The sequence below is a fragment of the Acanthopagrus latus genome, chromosome 22, assembly GCF_904848185.1.
Source record: "Acanthopagrus latus isolate v.2019 chromosome 22, fAcaLat1.1, whole genome shotgun sequence".
Classification (NCBI taxonomy): domain Eukaryota; kingdom Metazoa; phylum Chordata; class Actinopteri; order Spariformes; family Sparidae; genus Acanthopagrus; species Acanthopagrus latus.
Window position 1 is genome coordinate 5,211,024 of NC_051060.1, and position 18,563 is coordinate 5,229,586.

At 40.8% G+C, this 18,563-nt stretch overlaps 1 protein-coding gene across 4 annotated transcripts in view; it reads left to right on the top strand.

Annotated features, from left to right (window-relative positions):
• Nucleotides 1-2,138: 2,138 nt before the first annotated feature.
• Nucleotides 2,139-18,563, top strand: part of LOC119012857 (filamin-A-interacting protein 1) — a 44,381-nt gene continuing 27,956 nt past the window's right edge. For 2 of the 4 annotated variants that reach the window (XM_037087042.1, XM_037087046.1), the window contains exon 1: nucleotides 6,792-7,214. The gene's annotated coding sequence lies outside the window, so the exon portion shown is untranslated. Of the gene's footprint in view, nucleotides 2,516-6,791; nucleotides 7,215-18,563 lie in introns of those variants that run through there. The other 2 variants (XM_037087045.1, XM_037087043.1) reach the window with 2 other exon arrangements.

Here is an 18,563-nt window from a genome sequence, read left to right on the forward strand (position 1 = left end):
AACTGCCACATGATTGTTATCATGCTCATTCATTTTTTTAGGTATATATTTAAAGCAGATCTATTTTTATCTCAGTAATCAGGGCTAGAGGAAGACAGCAGACGCTTTTGTCCAAAAGTGACTTACAGTAATTCCATTTGTCACAATAAAGAAACCATAACATATCACTGAGTAAAACAAATACATACCCACACACATATTAGTGTTGCAGAGTAGAAGAAGATAATGTCATGAAAAAAGTAAGTAAAGTACGAAAGCATAAATATCTCAGATTTGTACTGAGGACCATGTTTGTTCTCTCCTCTGTCTTTTAGACCCTCTGTATCAGAGATGTGGACTCCAGTCACTGTTAGGATGACTTGCAACTTCACTTGACAGAAAATAATTGACTTGAGACTCGGGGCTTGTGACTTGAATTGAGAAAATGATGATTTCATCGACTTGTCTTGGTTCTATTTATATTTGCAGTTTACTTTTGTTTCTGAGAAGATTGAGAATAAATAAGTCATGTATAACCTTTTATGAAGTTATTCATGTGATGATTTCTAAATGGATGAAATACTCTATGAATACTCTCTAAATATGTAAATAATCAGAAAACGATTTCGACCATGAAAATGATATCAATAATAAAAAAGGATTTAAAATAACAAAGAAAATACATCTTAAATTCCTGCTATCATAAAGCGTGCTAATTAACTATGTGGAGCCAAGTGTTGTTTTATTTTGGAGGTAATTTCCGGAAGTTCATTGTTTTGACTCCAGCTGCCTTGTCAGCTTACTAACCTCCTCAGCTCTGTGCTGAAGCTTCTACAGAGTTTCTATAGTGTGTCAACTTTTTATTCTAACTACTAATCCCGTTTAAGAGACGAGTGTTTGTCTCTGCAGCATTATGACCTTAATATTTCATCACAATACGATGACTGCAATGCCATATTAAGTCATCATGAATGAATAAATATTAAACAGTAAAGAAAAAAAAACTGTACAAGCAGCTGTATTTAAATCACTTTTTTTTTTTTTTTTTTTAAAGTTGAGTTATATTCTAATTTGCCGTGTGTACTTTAGCAGGATCTATGTGATAATCAGAGACAGATTCCCTGGAATGATGAAGAGACGCTGATGGGAGCTAGATGGCGATGTTCCTCATTAAAGTGAAATGAATACCATCAGCATCAGTATGATGTCACCGCGCACACTGCTGTGGTCCTCTGCAGTGACTTCATTCTCACCGGGCTTCACAGTACAGCCTGATATTGGTGCCATCGTGTTGTGATGTATAAGTGAATAAGATAAATGTGCCTTAGTTTTAATATGCGAGCAGGTTCCTTTAACATGTTTTGTACAGATTTGATGACGTACTCCAGGGAGAGCCAGATAATGGATCCAATTGTGTTGTTTTAATCTGATTGGCTGGAATGCAGCATGAACTCCGCACGTGAACTTGTTATTGAATGATCACATAAATGCAGTGCAGTAAAAGTACATAATTTGTCTCATGTATACTGTTGCAGATAGTGGAAATACTTGAATAAAGTACAAGCAGTCTTAAATTTCTTCTTAAGTATTGTACTTAGTTACTTTTTATTATAGACAGAATGTTGCAAATGGTGAAATGGCTGGTTGTTATGCCAAAAAATATATCTAAAACTTAAAGACAGTCAGTTTAGAAATGTATCTAAAGGAAATAGAGAAAAGCAGCAAATTGTGTCTATTGCGAAGCTGGAAACAGAAAAATATTTGGCATTTTTGCTTCAACAATGACTTAAACAAAAAAAGTAATCCTAAATACTTTTGTGTTATTAGTTGTTATTAGTTGTTCTAATTGAAACAATGCAAATCAGATGCATTGAAAATCTGTAACTCTTTATAATACCGTGACTTATAGCGAGCCTGCTGCTGGAGATACATATGTTACAGGTGCAATATGTAAGAATTTTAGTTGTTAACATTCAAAAATGTTCTAACATTTTCAACGGAATGTTAATCTAACCTTGTGACATGTATGTATCGTGTTGCGAAGATATATATACTGAAGTTAGCATGCTAACCAGCTAGCCCCTACACATTCCAGTGTGAAGTCCTATGCGTGCAGCATTAATACAAACACACCCCTGGTTGTCTGAAATCCTGATCTGGACTGCTAGCTGCACAGCTAAGCTAACTAGCTAACAGATTTAAACAAAAATGTTTTTAAATCACTTTTTTTTTTTTTTTTAATTATCTGGGTTATCCTGGCAATGTGAATTGAAATAGAATGACATGAAACAGCCGTCTGGACTGCTAGCTGCATGGCTAACTGAGCCACTAGCTAATGGCAGCTGTAGTTAGCAGCATTTGGAGGTTACTGTAGCGAGATGCAGCCAGTTACTTGTTTTAAGCATGACTTTGACAGGTGGTTAACTCTATCATATTGCACCCTTAATAATTAGCAAATGCTTTTCTTCTAAAATGACAGTTTCTTTTGACGTTTCAGTCTTTAAGGAAAGCAAACAGATGAGAAACAGCTTTAAAGGTAGGTGTGTTTTTTTTTTTATTATTATTTTTTTTTATCTTTGGTCAAGCCAGGCTAGCTGTTTCCCTCTGCTTCCAGGCATTATGTTAAGCTGAGATAACTTCATCCTGGCTATAGCTCCATAGACCACACACTAACATTTGATTTGTGTGGTATTGGTATAGCGTCTCATCTCAGTCTTGCAAGTAAAGCAAATCAGTATATTTCCCAGAATGTTAAAGTATGTCTGTAACTGTTGAGACTTCTACATCTTGTCGTTTCCATGCTGTAGCTCCAGCCTCAGATGAGAGCAGAGCACTGGAAGAATCTGAGTGTTGTATCCTCAGTGTGCAGCAGTATATATAGTCCATGATAACTCACAGTGAAATGTGCAGAGTTGCAGGAGGAGCTCATTAGACTGATCTGAGTCACAGCCTCCCCCTCTGTTAATGCCCTGTAATGATCACACGGCAGCTCCCTCCTTCATCTGCAGTTTCTCCAGAGGTTCAGATTAATGGAAAATTACAGATTAAACAGGAATGGTGGCAGACGCTCAGTAACTGTGTGAGTGCAGGAGGAAGTGTGGGTGTAGAGGATGAGTGCTGCATTTAAAGTCATTTTTAGCAGCGTGGCTCTGAGGGTTGATAATGTTGGCCCAGTGCTACAGACTGAAATGTGTCAACACATACTGGGAGGATGTAAGTTTTGTACAGCCAGTCATGGTCCCCTCAGGATGAAGCCTCCTGATGTTGGCGATCCCCCCTAGGCTTTTCCTGTTGCGCCACCTGCAGGTTAAGATATTCATATATCCTGTCAAATATCTATTAATCCTCCGCATGCACTGGCACACATTCTGTTCAGACATTCATCATCCCAGAGGATGAATCCTCCTGACTTTGGTGAGCTTGTAACTTACAACTAACCAACTGCCACACCATGAGGTTGACTTTTTAGCTCTTTGTTGAAAATATCTAGACAAATTTTCAATAGCTTGGTACAGTCATTCATGGACCACAGTGGATGAACTGTATTAACTCCGATTATGGCCCAAACTTACTGTTTTCTAATATTTGGTTCACGACTAACTACCTAATCTATTGACACATTCATAAGCTTCTGCTGCTCTTTGGGTTAAGTGCTAATAAGTAAAAGATCAACCCGATCAATTTTTGACTTCTAATCAGAATAAAAGTTGGCATATTATATTTTTGCTAGCCAAGGGTATTTTGAAACTACGTGTTTTGTAATATCTAGTTCAGGCTTTAAACAACACATTGTCAGGGTTAGGAAAAGACCAGATTTTAGCTTGAAAAACCTGGTTCTGTCACCAAAAACATGTCTCAACAGCAGGATCATCAATCTAAATGGCACACTGATTGGTTGGAGATAACGGCTTGTAAACTCTCCGGTCTATGAAGCTCTTTGGCTTTGGTCTTGGTGACGACATGAAGTCTTTAGATATACAGATAAGTCCCACTGAAAAAAAAAAAAAAACACAAGAAAACTCAACGTGTCTCAGCATTAAGCCTTCGCATTTAAGTCAAGGAACTCCCCGAAGAGGGCTTGGTGCCGCGTCATGGCCGCTCCGTGTCAATAAAGCCATTTTATTAGCTCAAAGGAGAGTGCCCTGGAGTTTTCTTGTGATTTTTAAGTGCCATTATTTCAGCACAAAGCAGTTAACGGAAAGCATGATGGCAATTCAGTGCGCCCATTAGTTGGTCATGCTGCCTTGCCTGGTTAATGTCAAAAAAAAAGAAAAAAAAGAAAAAACAATAGTTAAAACTCAACAGCCAGAAAATTTGTTCAGTTACATTTGCTAGAATCCAAAAGCTGTTTGGTGCATTGCTCAATACCACAGTTATAATGATTCACTTTTATTTTCTGTCATACTGACGAGAGAAATGTTAGATATATGGCCGACCTGACCCTCTTGAATCAACAGCACCATGTCTTACTCTGACCTCCTGTCAGTGTGTGTGTGAGTGTGTGAACAGTGCGACAGATGTTTTATGTCTTGAAATGCTCTTTGACACAGCGACGTGTCTGTGAGTGAACGTACCCGCCACCTTCGCACGATGTGTAGGAAGACGCGAGACCTCTGCAGGACGAGGTGACCTCTGACATCTGTATTTGTGAGGGCTGTTTTGGCCTCGCGCCTCTGTTTCATGAACTGATTGGATCATTTTTCAACCGCCAGCATGTCTGGAGGTGTCGAGGGATTAAGCAAAAATCCCTTTACTGTGTTTATTCATAATATCTTCGTATAATCCCTGTGCGATCGGTGAATCACCACAGTGGTGACATTTGACACCGGGCGCTGATGAGACGGGGCCTCAGCATCAGCTGTGTTGTGTCTGCTGCAGCTGGACGTCACAGTTTGTGACCGCACAGAGCTCAGAATCTCACTGTTTCCCATTTATAACACCCCCGACTCTGACTCGCTTTTATTAGGAACAAATGTTCTTGTATTTACAGGCGTGAATAAATCATTTTGTGTTTGAAAAGCCCTCGCCTGGCTCTCGCCCTGCTCCAGCTCTGGTAAAACTGCTGAGACAGTCAGGAGAGCAGCTCCAAGAGGGGTTTTTATTATTATTTTTTTTCTGTAGCTGAAAAACAATGAGAAAAAGAGAAATTAGTGAGCGCCCACACCCATTTATTTACAGAGCCGCACGAAACTGAGCAGGAGAGCGGCATAACGTCAAACTCCTGACTCACACTCACGAGCTGACTGCAGACGGTTAAAGACTCGGCACGGTTCATCAATGATGTCACGTGGCTGCAAGCATCCCATTTCTTTGATGGTTTGTTCTTTAAAGAAATATATATACGACTGTTAACTTTAAACTCAAACAACAGCTTAGATCATCCTTATAACTTTCATTTCATTAATTTCCACGCATAAACTGAGACATAAACTTATCAGATTTGCCGCTTTTGCACAGGATTACTTGTTGATTGTTTAATAATGAGTGAAATAAATCCCCTGTTTTTGATCCTTGAATCAGCAGTATGACAGCTCTGTCTACTGAGGAGAGCACAGCCATGCAAATACAAACTTCAGAAAACTTGGTTAGTTTTCACTGTGCAAGGAATTCTCTTTGTGTGATGGTGCATAACAGTAAACATGGTAAGAGAGAAGAAAAACATCAACGACAAACGTCAGGACTCACAGATTTACTGAAGAAATTTAGAATAAAACAATTTCAGCCAGTGTAAGCATTTAAAATCAATGTGCCAAATACTGACTAAAGGATTGTTTACTGTGTGTACTGTAAAAGTCGAGCATGTATTCCTTTACCTTAATCCACAAGTGAAAAATATGTCCATATGTGAATAAAGCCAATCACCTGTGAAAATTCAAGGCACAACATTTATAATCAAATTTCTCACATGTGAAAATGTGTGAAAATATGGATTTTATGCATTTTCATCTGATCTCGTGTGACGTGACTTGTTTTCAACATGTGGAAATTCTCATTCACATGTGAACATGGCCAATCACATGTGAAGATGTGTAATACACATGTGAAAATACACATTTCTCACATTAAAAGTTTCGTTTTATGTGACTGAAGCCACTCACCTCTGAAAATGTCCATGTCATATGTGATGTGACTTTACTTTCAAGTTAAAATCTGAATTCAAATGTGAAAATATTAAGTTCACATGTTTCCTATACATGAAAAAGGCAAATTTCATGTGTGGCAATTCTATTTTCAAGTTGAATCTTTAGTTCAAGTGTGAAAATATCCAGTTCACAAAGGCAAACTTCATGTGTGACATTATTATTTTTTTCATGTTGAAATTTCAGCACATTTGAAAATAATCACTTACATAAATCTTAAACTTAAATCCACATGTGAAATTGTGATTTTTTTTTTTCACATGTGAAAAAGAACATTTCACATGGGTCAGAAATAACAAATTACACATGTGACATTTTAGTTTCACGTTGAAATTTGAGTTCCCATGTGAAAAATAGCCAATCACATGTAGTCCTTATATGAAATTGTGATTTTCAAATGCTTTTCAAAAAACATGTTTTAATCAAGTTTGATGGAAAATGATTAAAGTGACATGTCTGATATGTTCGACCTCTTCGATTCAAAGTAAAGCTCTGTGGCTTATAGAAATAAAAGCAAAACAACCTGCTAAACCAAAGCAAAGCTACACGCAGCGAATGCAAACCTCATCAGACCAGCAGAAGCAGAGCCAAGCCAAGCCTCTGGCTGTGAGCGGAGGGAGGAGTGGTCATGCTGCTGGACGGGCTGATAGTTCAGCTGTTGGGGGTTTGTTAAAGCCTCAGTCAGTCCGTCAGTCAGTTCAGCTGCTAACACAGACTGAGAGCACAGGTTAAATATAGAGCAGACGCTCACCCATGACAAGGAACACACCGGTTGAAGAAACAGGCTGAAGAGACAGGCTCGACATCTCGTGCTGAAGAGAACAACTGACTTTATTTATTTCAGCTGGAGCAAAGAATCTCTCTGTCTCTCTCTTTCTCTTTCTCCTCAGTTTGAACTCTGTCGTCCTGTCCTGTGAGCTCTCAGACCAAACTTGGAGAGGACGACGCTTCACACTGCTCTGACACTGTGGCAGAGAAGGAGAGAGCAAGGAAAGAAGATATCACAGTGATGCTGTCAGCAGTGCACTGTCAGTGAAGTCATCAAACACGACTGGAGACATTTTCAGCAGAGGCACCCTGACGAGCCCAGACCAGGTAAGACGGAGTGATGTCACCGATAACAGGTGTGTGTTAGACTCTGACAATAATGTTAATGCTTTCAAAGTTTGGACAAAGTATTACGTCTGATAATATAGGATTCAAAACTACTTTATTTAAAACAATGAATACAAACTGTAAAAAAAAAATCCAAATGTTAATTGTACATTTCTAGAAGAAGGCTGGTATCAGTGCTGATGTGACTTGTTGATTTTCAAAACGAATTTCTGAAATACATTTTCATAATCTGATACCTTATTTAGCACATTGAAAAAAAAAAAAAAAAGATCTGCTAGCAGCTTCTGGAAAGGGAGAAATGTTTTACTTTCATGTTTGTGGACCTTTAATCAGGCGGAGTTGCCCTCAGAATGTGGGATGTTTTTTGGCTTTGTTGATGAGTATTCATCCTCATTATTATTGTTATTTGGGGTTGGATTTAAAATTAGAGTGATGGCAGTGTTTTATCTGGCGTTTAGTTTACGTACCTGTTGTTGGGAAGTTTGATTTACTTTATGAGACTGAAAAATCTCATAATCTGCCTCGTAACAAGGAAATGTACCGATCATATGAAGACGATGGGAGTCAACAAATGCTGTGTTGACTCCATCCAGTCTCTCTAGGATGCATTAAATGTAAGCTCTCTAGTAGAGTTACGTGCTAGTTGTGTGTTAATACTACTTAAAGCAGAGAGACCCCGTCTAGTGTTTTCTTGTGGTATAACTGTTGCTGTTAGAAACATATCTACTGCTAGCAGCCTGGGATCTGTACAAAGTAAAAAAAAACAACTGTAAGAATCCCAGTTTGACCTAGAAACCCTGATCTCAGTGCTGAGTAAAACTGCAGGTTGTGTCAACCTGTAAAGTACTCGCCTCGATTTTGGGTCTCTGCTTGATGATTGTGCTGAGTGTGTATCCGGAACGTCAAGGTATCATAATAAAGGGAACACCGGAAACATTTGTTCAGATGTGTATCTATAGAAGTATATATATATATGTCACTTGGTCCGAGCAAATGAAGTTGGCACACAGCAACATGTTAAAAAAAAAAAAAAAAAAAAAAAAAAAAAATCCCTTAATTCACATCAGAACAACCTGAGCCGACTATTATACTAATAAAGGGAATCTGATCATCATTGCCATTTAAAATTAAAAACACCGACCTGTATATTTCACTTTTATGTTACCACAAGTGCTGAAAAAATAGCCCGGTTGTGCTTCACAACAGACTTTGACGCAGCACCGACTTTGCTCTCCATCGAGTGAATGCCCGTCCGTTTACTCTTGTTTTTCCCTCGGTCGGTCTCGATCGCTCTCCCTCTTCACCCACTGCCGGGGGCTCTTTTGCGGTATTGAGTTTTCCACAGTCGCTCCAGTTGTTCCACTGCTACCTGGTGACCGTGGAAAATGACGCCCCTTCCTGTTTTGGTCGTGTCGAGGCAGACGCGCTTCCTGCGTGACCTTTGTTTTTCAGAATTGCAGAGTGAAATCGAGGTTTACAGAGAACTAAGCTGTACGTTCAGTGTTGTCATGTTTCTACGGACACAGTGACATCAGTATTTACTTCAGAATGAGAAGTTACGGTGAAAAAGTTGAGCTAAGATATTTATGATCACAGGTGATTCTGTCTTGTCTGTATTCATTCTACTTCGTTTGCCTAGTGACTCTCCATGAGATAACAATTAATATCACATAAAAGAAAAGCAAAAATAAGACATAAATAGCGTGGGGTCATGGGAGTTGTTATCTTCACTGTTAAACAACCACCAAAGTCAAAATCTATGTAAATCTGGCTTCCGTGCTCACTAGCCAACTCTCACCCAGAAGTCATAGCGACCAAATAAAAGACATATTTCTCTGGTTTGAACAGTGCTTCAAACATTCAGGATGATGTAATTAAACAACTCAACCACATGAAGAACAAAGGTCTAATCGTTTCATGGCATTTCAACGCAGAAATCTTACATAGTATATCTTTAACATGACAAAATACTTTTTGCTTTCACCAAACCCACCTCAGACCCTCAGCAGAACTTGACAGCTTCAGTTTTAACAATGTCGGGACTAACTCTATTAAGTACAGATTCTGTACTTCAGTATATTTTTCAGGTATCTGTACTGTATTTGAGTATTTATATCTCTGACAGCTTTTGAGCCTTTCTCCCTACATTTGAACACAAATATCTGAACTTTCTCCTCCTCACATTGTCTTAACAGGCTCGTGACTTTAGTTTGAATTCATCTGAGGGGAATAATGGATTCAATGTATTTGCCTATGCTCCACATCGCCTTTCGACTGGAATGGGGAGAGGAGGCGCATATGAGTATTAACCCAACATGTGGCTATTTGATCTCCTGGAAATGAGACTCAACAATCAGCTGTCTTTGTGGTGCGTTTGGGAACAACTGGGACAAATCCTACTGATTCTACACTTAAGTTTAATAATCTTTAATTCTACTGATATGACGTGAGCTTCAGTTAGCTTTTAACCAGAATGGAGTAAGTAAAGAATCAGTATTTCTACTTTCTTTTCATCGACATCTATTATGAAGGACTCTCATTTATATTGTGCTTACATGAAACATATTCCTGAAAAGATTTCCTAGTTAATCATGTCACAAACTGATCGATTGCCGGCTGATTGTTAGATGCCGCCTTCCCGGCTTTCTCGCCGTGATCTGTTTCATAAATAAATGTCCTGAGAAAATATTCTTTTGATTCATTTCCCATGTCCATCGATCCTCAATTCAGAGAAGGAAAAAGTCCCCAAAAAACCCTCAGAGAAACCTCATGACGACAGGGGGAACAATAGATGTGGTACCAGCGGAGTAAGCAGAGGCAGCAGCAGAGTTACAGAGGAGCGAAACAGGCAGAATATAGCAAGTAAATAAAGTCCATTAAACACAATGTCAAGTACCAGAAGTTGAAGAGTTCGGAGTGAAGACTTGGACTTACTGGAATGAATCTACACCCACTGAGCTGCGCTGAGTAGGTCCATCCTGACTCATGAATGGCGCGGCTGTGAGTGAATCAGTGACTTATGACTCCCGTCGTTCACAGCCCAGTAAATGCTTGTTACAGGAAGCGGTGCATTAGGAGGCATTAATTTAACCAGGGTACTTAAGCGGAGCGCTCTGCGGGATGAGCTGCTCTTAGTGATATGAGACCAGAGAGGAGACGGTGCAGCAGACCGGCACAGCTCCACGCACAGTCATGCTGGAACAGAAAGCCATCCGATAATGTTGCCACACGGTGGTTACGGATCGGTTACATTTGGGGAAAAAATGACAACAATCGAGGGTTTGTTATGGTCAGGTCAAACTCTTTATTTCGGGAAGGTGAGGTGTGTTCAATTGGTTGCGATCTTCTCTATGAACTTTAGAAGTGAGCTTTCAAAAGGCCAGTTCCCTGATAGGAGCCTTGTTTAATATTTAACAAAATGTTGAAATTGGACAAGTGTTTGATTAACGCCAATACATTGTAAAACAGACAGAGGGTTCAACCCCTGGTGAGCATGAACCTCCATTGTAGAATGTTTCTGCCGCCTCTAGAGAGCGCCGTCGTCAACTTAAACAATAATGGCATGTTGTCATCGCTGTTTAGTCACACATATTAGCATATTTGCAGATTTTCTTTCAGTCTTTGTCAGTTTGTTTACAATACAAACTCATTTGGTCATAAAATACAATCGTACACAGTATAATGTAAAAAAAAAAAAAATGATATGGATCATTTTAAGTGAGAAAGAGAAAGTAAAAATCAATAAAGGTGTTAATTCTTGTTCATTAAATTTATATTATGAAAGGGAAATAAATATGTCCATAACACGTATTACTGTAATTAACCGTAGATTTTTGTGCTTGTGTTTTGCTGACGGGCACTGCTGTCTTTTGTAAGACTCAGACCCGTCACATCTCAGAGTCAGCACAGCTCGCCTCCCCTCCAGACGCTGAGTTTACTGTCTGTCTCCTCTTCTGGTTAAATATGGGAAAAGTGCCCCATTTGATCTCTGTTAAAGCCAAACAATAAACAGAGGGGCTCTTTGGCTCGACCTCTTCTGTGTTATCGTACCCAGCATGCTTTGCCCTACCCAGATCTCCCGGGACCTTCCTCTCCATTAATAGCCCCCCCCCCCCGCCTCCACTGTTTTCCATTGCAAGTTATTCTAAATGCTTTTTACTATGTGAGCAGCAGAAATCGGGACCAGAGGCAAATACTGATGTTAAAATACTCAGAAGCTTAAAACAAAATTTTTCGATATCTCCTTTTCACTCAATCAACAGGTTTCTGTAGAATTTGTTCAACAGTTCGTATTCATGCCAACAGACCACTGATTAGTTTTTGGTGATGATCCAGATGTGGGATTAGAATCCTTCAGGGATGTTTGCAAAGGTCAAAAATATGTATAATGTATTGCGCTTAAAATGCTGTGGCGGTTCTCATGAAACGTGGCATTAATTTCAGAATTCCCAGGGGAAAGTGCTTTTTTTTCCTCAGTTGGCTGTCTGACTTTATGTTCATCTGAGGGTCAGGACACATTTGTAATTTTTTACTCCTCACACGTGGTGCTACGTCAGTACATGGTCTGTGGAAGAAGCCAGGACTTTGATCAGGACTACTGCTGACCCTGACTTGCATGTAGTCAAAGCTACCATCACATTATTAATATATTAATCATATATGTTGCTGTTTGAATGAATGCGTTTTAAATCTTAGCTTGATTTGATCTTAATGTGAAACAATAAAAATAACTAGGGATGTCGGGCCCGATATGGGCATTTTACCACTAATCTGGGATCGGCAATTTTGAACGTGGGCCTTAAGACTGACAGAGTGACACGCGTCATTTATAGATCTGAATTTGTACTTGACCGACCCCCAATAATGGTATCCATTGTAGACTCAGAGAAGAACCTGAATGGAAAGGAAGAAATTTTTGCAGGTGGATGTCGCTGATTCTCCAAGTCTCCTCAGCAAACCCTGAGACACTCAGTGCAGCAGTGTTTGCTAAGACGTCACAACTGCTGAGTTCAGTCACATTCAGCGCGCATTGTAGTGACTGAAAATAATCAGTCACCTAGATCTCAAAACAGATCACAAGAGTGAATGTTGACTGTCACGGTGCTTTAGCCATTCAGTCATCACGAGCTCCTCCATATCAGAGCTGTATCACTCTTTACACTACGATGCCTGACTTTCTGGCAGAAAGCGCTGACGTCAGACTTCTCCAATCTTCCATAAAGACTTTCACAGACACCACAGGCTTTTAATAATGAGGCTGGAATGTAATTTACATGTAGATATACACAAATGGCAGAAATGTTTTGAAAAGCGGACACCTGCTTTGTACCTAGAGTGGGTGTAACAGTGTAACACATCACCACCTAGCAGGCCTGGGACACGACATAGGACCAACGTTTGCCTCAAAACCCACTACTTGGATTTATAACAGTGTCACAGTGTCTCGCAGTGGCAGCCCAAGGCCAGCTGATAAGACGAGAACCATGAGCTCATTCTGCTAATTCCGCTCAGTAATCCGTGTGGGAGGTTCACGGGGGGGAGGGAGGGGTGCATTCAGCAGCGTCTCCCCTCTTGTTTGGTTTCATAACAGCGACTGCTGTTCCCATGACAGCACAACAGGGAGCCCAGAGGAGGATTGAGTTTGTTTTGGGTGCAGTTTTATGTTCCGCAGAGGGCAAATCAAACAGCTGATAACATCATGATGGATCACGCTGGCAAAGATGCGATGGTGGATTTAATCTACCGCCCAAGAGGACCAGAAGGAGAGAGACATGTGGACAGTGGGCGTCAACATGCTTCTTTGATAAATAACGGTCACATTACATCAGTCAAGTTAAAGGTGAAATATGTAAGAATCGACCACCTGTCAAATTCATACTCAAAACAAGACTAACCAGAAATCACATTCTGGTGATAATTCTAGTTGATTTTAAAAAAAAAAGATATTTTAAACTAAAACTCTTACATTTGACACCTCATATTTTTACATATTTCACCAGAAACGTTTTGACCAAACTGCTACTGATAAAGGCTGCATGTTAAGATGCAAACCGCTTAGTTAGGGTGAAGAAAAGATCATAGTTTGGCTCAAAATATCTGTTCTGGTCACCACAAACATGACTGAAAAGTCCCCAGGTCTCTTTAAACTCTTACGTATTGCATCTTTAAAGCTACGGCAGTACATTTCTGACCAAACCGTAGCAGTCAGATACACGTCAACTCTCCAGAAAGGCCGTCTTTATTATTGCATTTGTTAAATGATTAAATTGCAACATGCTGTATTTTGACCACTTCATCCGTCTGTATGATACATATGTCACGTTATTGTCAGATTTGGGCTCTGCTTCAATTTGAATGCATTACCTTGCCTTGTGTTCTTATTATCTCTGTCTTTACTGGCCACTGTGGCAGTCAGAGAATGTGATGGGAGTCACCTCTGAGGTCACCTATGGGACGGCTCGAGCTTATTCCTCCCTCATGAGTCATTTCTCAAGTCGGCGACAGGCTAAAATCGCTGGTGGGCTGACCACCGACCACTTTAGATCCATCGGCACTCAGGAGCCGAGCGGCTTGTAAAATGTGAAATTGATGCGAAATGCGCAGCGGTCATGACATCCTGCCCAACTCGCTCCCTCTCTTTACTCCCAGAGTTTATGAGGGAAGTGACTTCATGCTCATTCCGCTGAAAGGCATGTGAGACTTGGCTGCTGCCGGCTGCATGTTGGGAGTGATGTCAGCTTTCTGGACCGGTCACCGCTGATTAGAGCTCTTGCACAAACCGCTGGGAGGATGAAAACCAGCCCAATCTCAGCCCATGAATTTCCCCCTGATGACTGACGTGGTCCGGGAATGTTTTGCAATTGGGACGGTTAAAAGCCTCCCCAGGCAGGATTTTTGTGTTGGGTGCAACGGAATGGAGCGCGCCACGCCTGAGCTGATTCAAGGTGTCGCGATGGGACAGTGTCTCTTAGCTGAGGAAATGACAAATCAAAAAAAATAACTGCGACGTCCCAGACTGATTCCTGAAGAGAACAAAAATAACTCTAATGCTTTGAAGGACTGATCAAGAAACCATGAGCTGCCAGGTGTAACTGTCATTTGGCTAACTGAACCAAGTGACAAAGCTAATGTTAGCTTGCTAATATTCCACCCATGAGCGAGCTTAAAATGGAATATGGTGCATGTAACCAATGAACCGTGCATGTAACCAATGAACCATGAAACTTGATGAATGCTCTCAACTTCTAGGCCTGCCCCAGAACCTACAACAGCCAGTGCGTGATTGTTTAGACCAGTGACACACCGTCTTTTCTTTCTACTCTCTACTTAACCAATTACATGTCAGGGTTCGGGTAACTGATGCATTATGTAGCCAATGGGATTTCAAATCCTGTAATAGATAGTTTAAAGCAGTTTATAAAGCCCTGAACTCGGGAAAAAATGCATGTTTATGTCATTTTATGCAATTTTATGTTAGTGTAGGCTGCTTTTTCTACCCAAGTTCCTGTTTTTTACAATTCTTATATGCACAAAGTTAGTGCAAATAAGCAAATAATGAATTTATGAAAAAGAGCATGTTTTTGACAGGCGCCTGGATATTTGATAGAAAAATGTGTGTTTATAGTCAATTTTCAACGATATTACTATTGTATTTGAACTTTGGACCATGCAAGACTATATGACCCACAAGAGCTTTGAATTTACCTTGGGCTTGTCTGGGATGTTCAGTTTTGAATCATTTTGCATACATTTCCAGGAATGGAGCCAGGGCAGATAAGCCCTCCTTCAGGACTTTACACATGTGCACAGCCCTCTGAATTAACCTCTGCGCTTTAAGTCTGAACCTCTGACCTGCTTTTCATGCTTGACTTCACAGTAAGGTGGGCTTCACGTACAATTTCTATTTTTACAGCAGCTTCGTCACGGCCCCGCTGCTCACTCATCTGCTGAGCCTTAAGACCCCCGTAAAAGGAGGCAGGTAATGAGTGCGGGGGGTTATCTCCAGCATGATAGATAAATGATTTTGACATATTAACCCCCTTTTCTTCTCGCTTCGTCACTGTGTTCATGTGCATGATCTGGCACAGAGAGGAAATTCACTCCAACATTAGCCAGGAGTTGGTTTAGATCAGAACATTTCTCATGTCACGTGTCTGGCTGGCTGGCTGTGGTGCAGGGGAAAAAAAAAAAAAAAGGAAGATTTATGCCAATTCCAGAGAAGGGGTTATCAAAACCCAATCAGCAGAATAAATGTTGGCTTAGTCTGTTTCTGCAAAAGCACAGACAAGTTAAAGGCGCGTGTTGTCTTCATGTTGCAATTTTACATTTGATCTGGTTGAATTTTCAGTGTATCTTTTGTCACAGCACTGTGCTTGACACGGTGCACAGAATGGGACTCAAATTCAAGACATGTTCAACAACACTGAACAATAAACAAATACGGAGCAGATGCGGATAAAAACAGCGTGTATTCAGCCACTTGTGTCTAGTATGAGCTTTAAAAGGTTTTCTGAGGGCAGCGGAGGACAAAGCCCACCTCCACCTGTCAATGCTGAAGCTCACATGGGAACTGTAACGGAGAAGCAAAAATAACCTTCCGGGGCTTGTTAAGCGGGAATTTTCAAGATGTTCCGCCTTGAATCTCGTTATAGAAATGGCTGTAATGACGCGGCCTCGACACGCGCACTGATAATAATGTTCTATTTTAGATATCGCTATGACGCGCTAAAGACAGTCATGTGAGCCAGTAGTGACATTTAAGCCCCGACTGTAAGTACCACTATTTCAGGCACGGGTGCTTGATAGACTGATATTAGTCAAGCACTGTACGGCGTGCTTCAGCCTGCAATGTCGAGTGGTTTTTCCGTGGATTCATAAAAGCCAGAAGGACTCGCTGATGCAAGAAAACGCCAGCGGTTTTCTTTTCATGCAACCCTCACGCAGCATATTCTTGTTAACAGTATTCCATGCTGCCAGAACTTTCACCGTGCAGGAAACATGAGGAGCATCAAGATTACGATAATAACCCCCCAATTCAAAACCAGAAATTCCCTTTAATCTAACTTCCCTGTTGTGATTCCACTCAAGGCTGCGACTCTTTAAGCGGCAGTCTGACCCGCTGGTGAACCCGAAACCCTCAGCAGTCGCTCGCTTTTCCTCCGCGGGGAAACACTGAGCGCGACGTGCCGCGTCTTCGTTTTCGTCGGAAAGCACCTTTTTCATCCCGTGGCTGCAGTGGCTGTTGCCTCGCAGATTTTCTCTCATCACCCGTGCTGTTTTTACGAGCTCAGCTGGATAGAAACGGACCTCCAAACATTCGGCGGCTCCCTGCCAGCCGAGCTCGGAGCAGACAAAACCTCTGGCTGGTTTGCTGGCGGAGGCTTCCCATTAAATCTGCCTCTTCTTAGCGGGTTTGAGAAGCTGTTTGGATAACTGCTGCCCTGTTCAGCCACAGCGGGATGTTGCTTTATTATTCCTGCTGTACCTTTCGACAACAAGGCAATTCAAAGCGCTTTTACGTAAGTCACAGGAGACGGTAAAACAAGATATAAAAGAATTATGGGGCGGTGTAAAGAGTCACACAATTAGAAATTGAAAGTGAGACTAAAAGATCAGATACTACACTTTATTACTGTTTAACTACAGTCGCTGAAATTAAGTGTATCAAAGAAGGTGAGGTGTCACTTGTGTTTTAGCTGAGCTTTAACGGTTGCTATGGTGAGTGTGTGTGGTTGCTAGGTGGGCGGAGTCCGTTTTTTTAGGCGCCCAAGGTGGGAGCAGTTCTAAGACTTCGATAAAGTCAAAGGTCAAAAACCGCTAACATAGAAGCAATCCGGTTTGGTTCAGTAAGGGATAATGTATATAGAACGGTGGTCATTATCGGGAAAATAAGTCCCGAAAAACCGGACCCCGACACGAAGCAGAGGGGTCTGATCCGTCCTGAAGGGACTTATTTTCCCGATAATGACCGCCGTTCTGTACATTATCCCACTTATTACACGGCTACTTACCAACACAAAAAAAAACACTTCACACTGTGTGTCTTTTTACAATTTATTTGTTACCGTTCATAGTGTTTTTCAGCAGAGAAATATAGTTCGCCAAACCGACGCTGTTTCGCTTCTCCCTCTTCGCTGCTTTCCTCTTTTTCTTTGCTTGACCGGTGACGACAACTCAGCCGTTTGCCAAGACTCGAAATCACTGTATTTTGCAAAATTATTAAAGTTAATGTGAAACTCATCCATACTAGTGGCCTAGGAGTAAGTTTTTTCCAATATTAAGTAGGCGACAGATCTGCTGACGTTGCTTAGCGACCGAAGATGCTGAGGTGATGAGTGATGTCGGAGCAAAGATTTTAGAGCGCGGAGTGATACGAAATACGTGAATCAGAGGCAAAAAGGCCCCTTTCTTTGACAACGGTCAAATATGCTCAGCAGCGGTCAGTTATACGAAAATAACTGACCGCCAAATGTTGGGAAGGCTCATTCAAGTGAATGGAGCATTCTACAGCATTAAGAGGAGCTGTGTAATAATACACAATAATACCTCTAATAAACAGTGCGTCCTCTTGTTGTCCATCCGCTAAAAAAAAAAGAAAAAAAGATTTGTCAGACTCTTTTTATTTATTGGAACACAGTGGTACAATGTTCGATCTTCCCACCATGAGCGCGATGTCAGAGGAAAATGGCCGCTGTGTGGATATGGCCTATTGTGGGACTTTTACGTCTTATGTTGTAATCAGTACTTGCATACTGTAATATTTCACCAGAAACAGTGTGCATTTAACATACTATTTATTTCATTCAAAGGTTACAGACATACCAAAATAATCTTGTGTGATTTTGCCCTGGATTTTGCCTCTCAGGGCTTCACTCTGCATTTCCAGAGCTTAAATAATATGGAGGCGTTTTATGTACAGATAATTCCCCCAAAAAGATTCATGAACTGATCCTCAATCAGAGATAATGCACCAGAAGTTGCTAGCATCACTAGATCTAAATCTGTCATAAAAGCTTGATAATTACATCCCGCCCTGCTGTCTCTCCAGACTGCAGCTTTTAGGAAGTTCTTACAATACGGGAAGTCACATTTATGAATCCATAAAATGCAATAAGGCGAGTTAAAATGAACCCAGAAGGCTACAGTTAATCTAATGTTCTTCATTTTACTGTAAATCTCTCATCCTGGCTCGCAGAAAATATCTGATTTGGGGATTGTTTATCTTTAATTATCTCGGTGCACTTTTGCAGATGCATTATCATGCGGCGGATGTGCTGATGACCACGGCCCGATTCGTTTCGATGAGACGCGCGAGAAATAAACAAAACT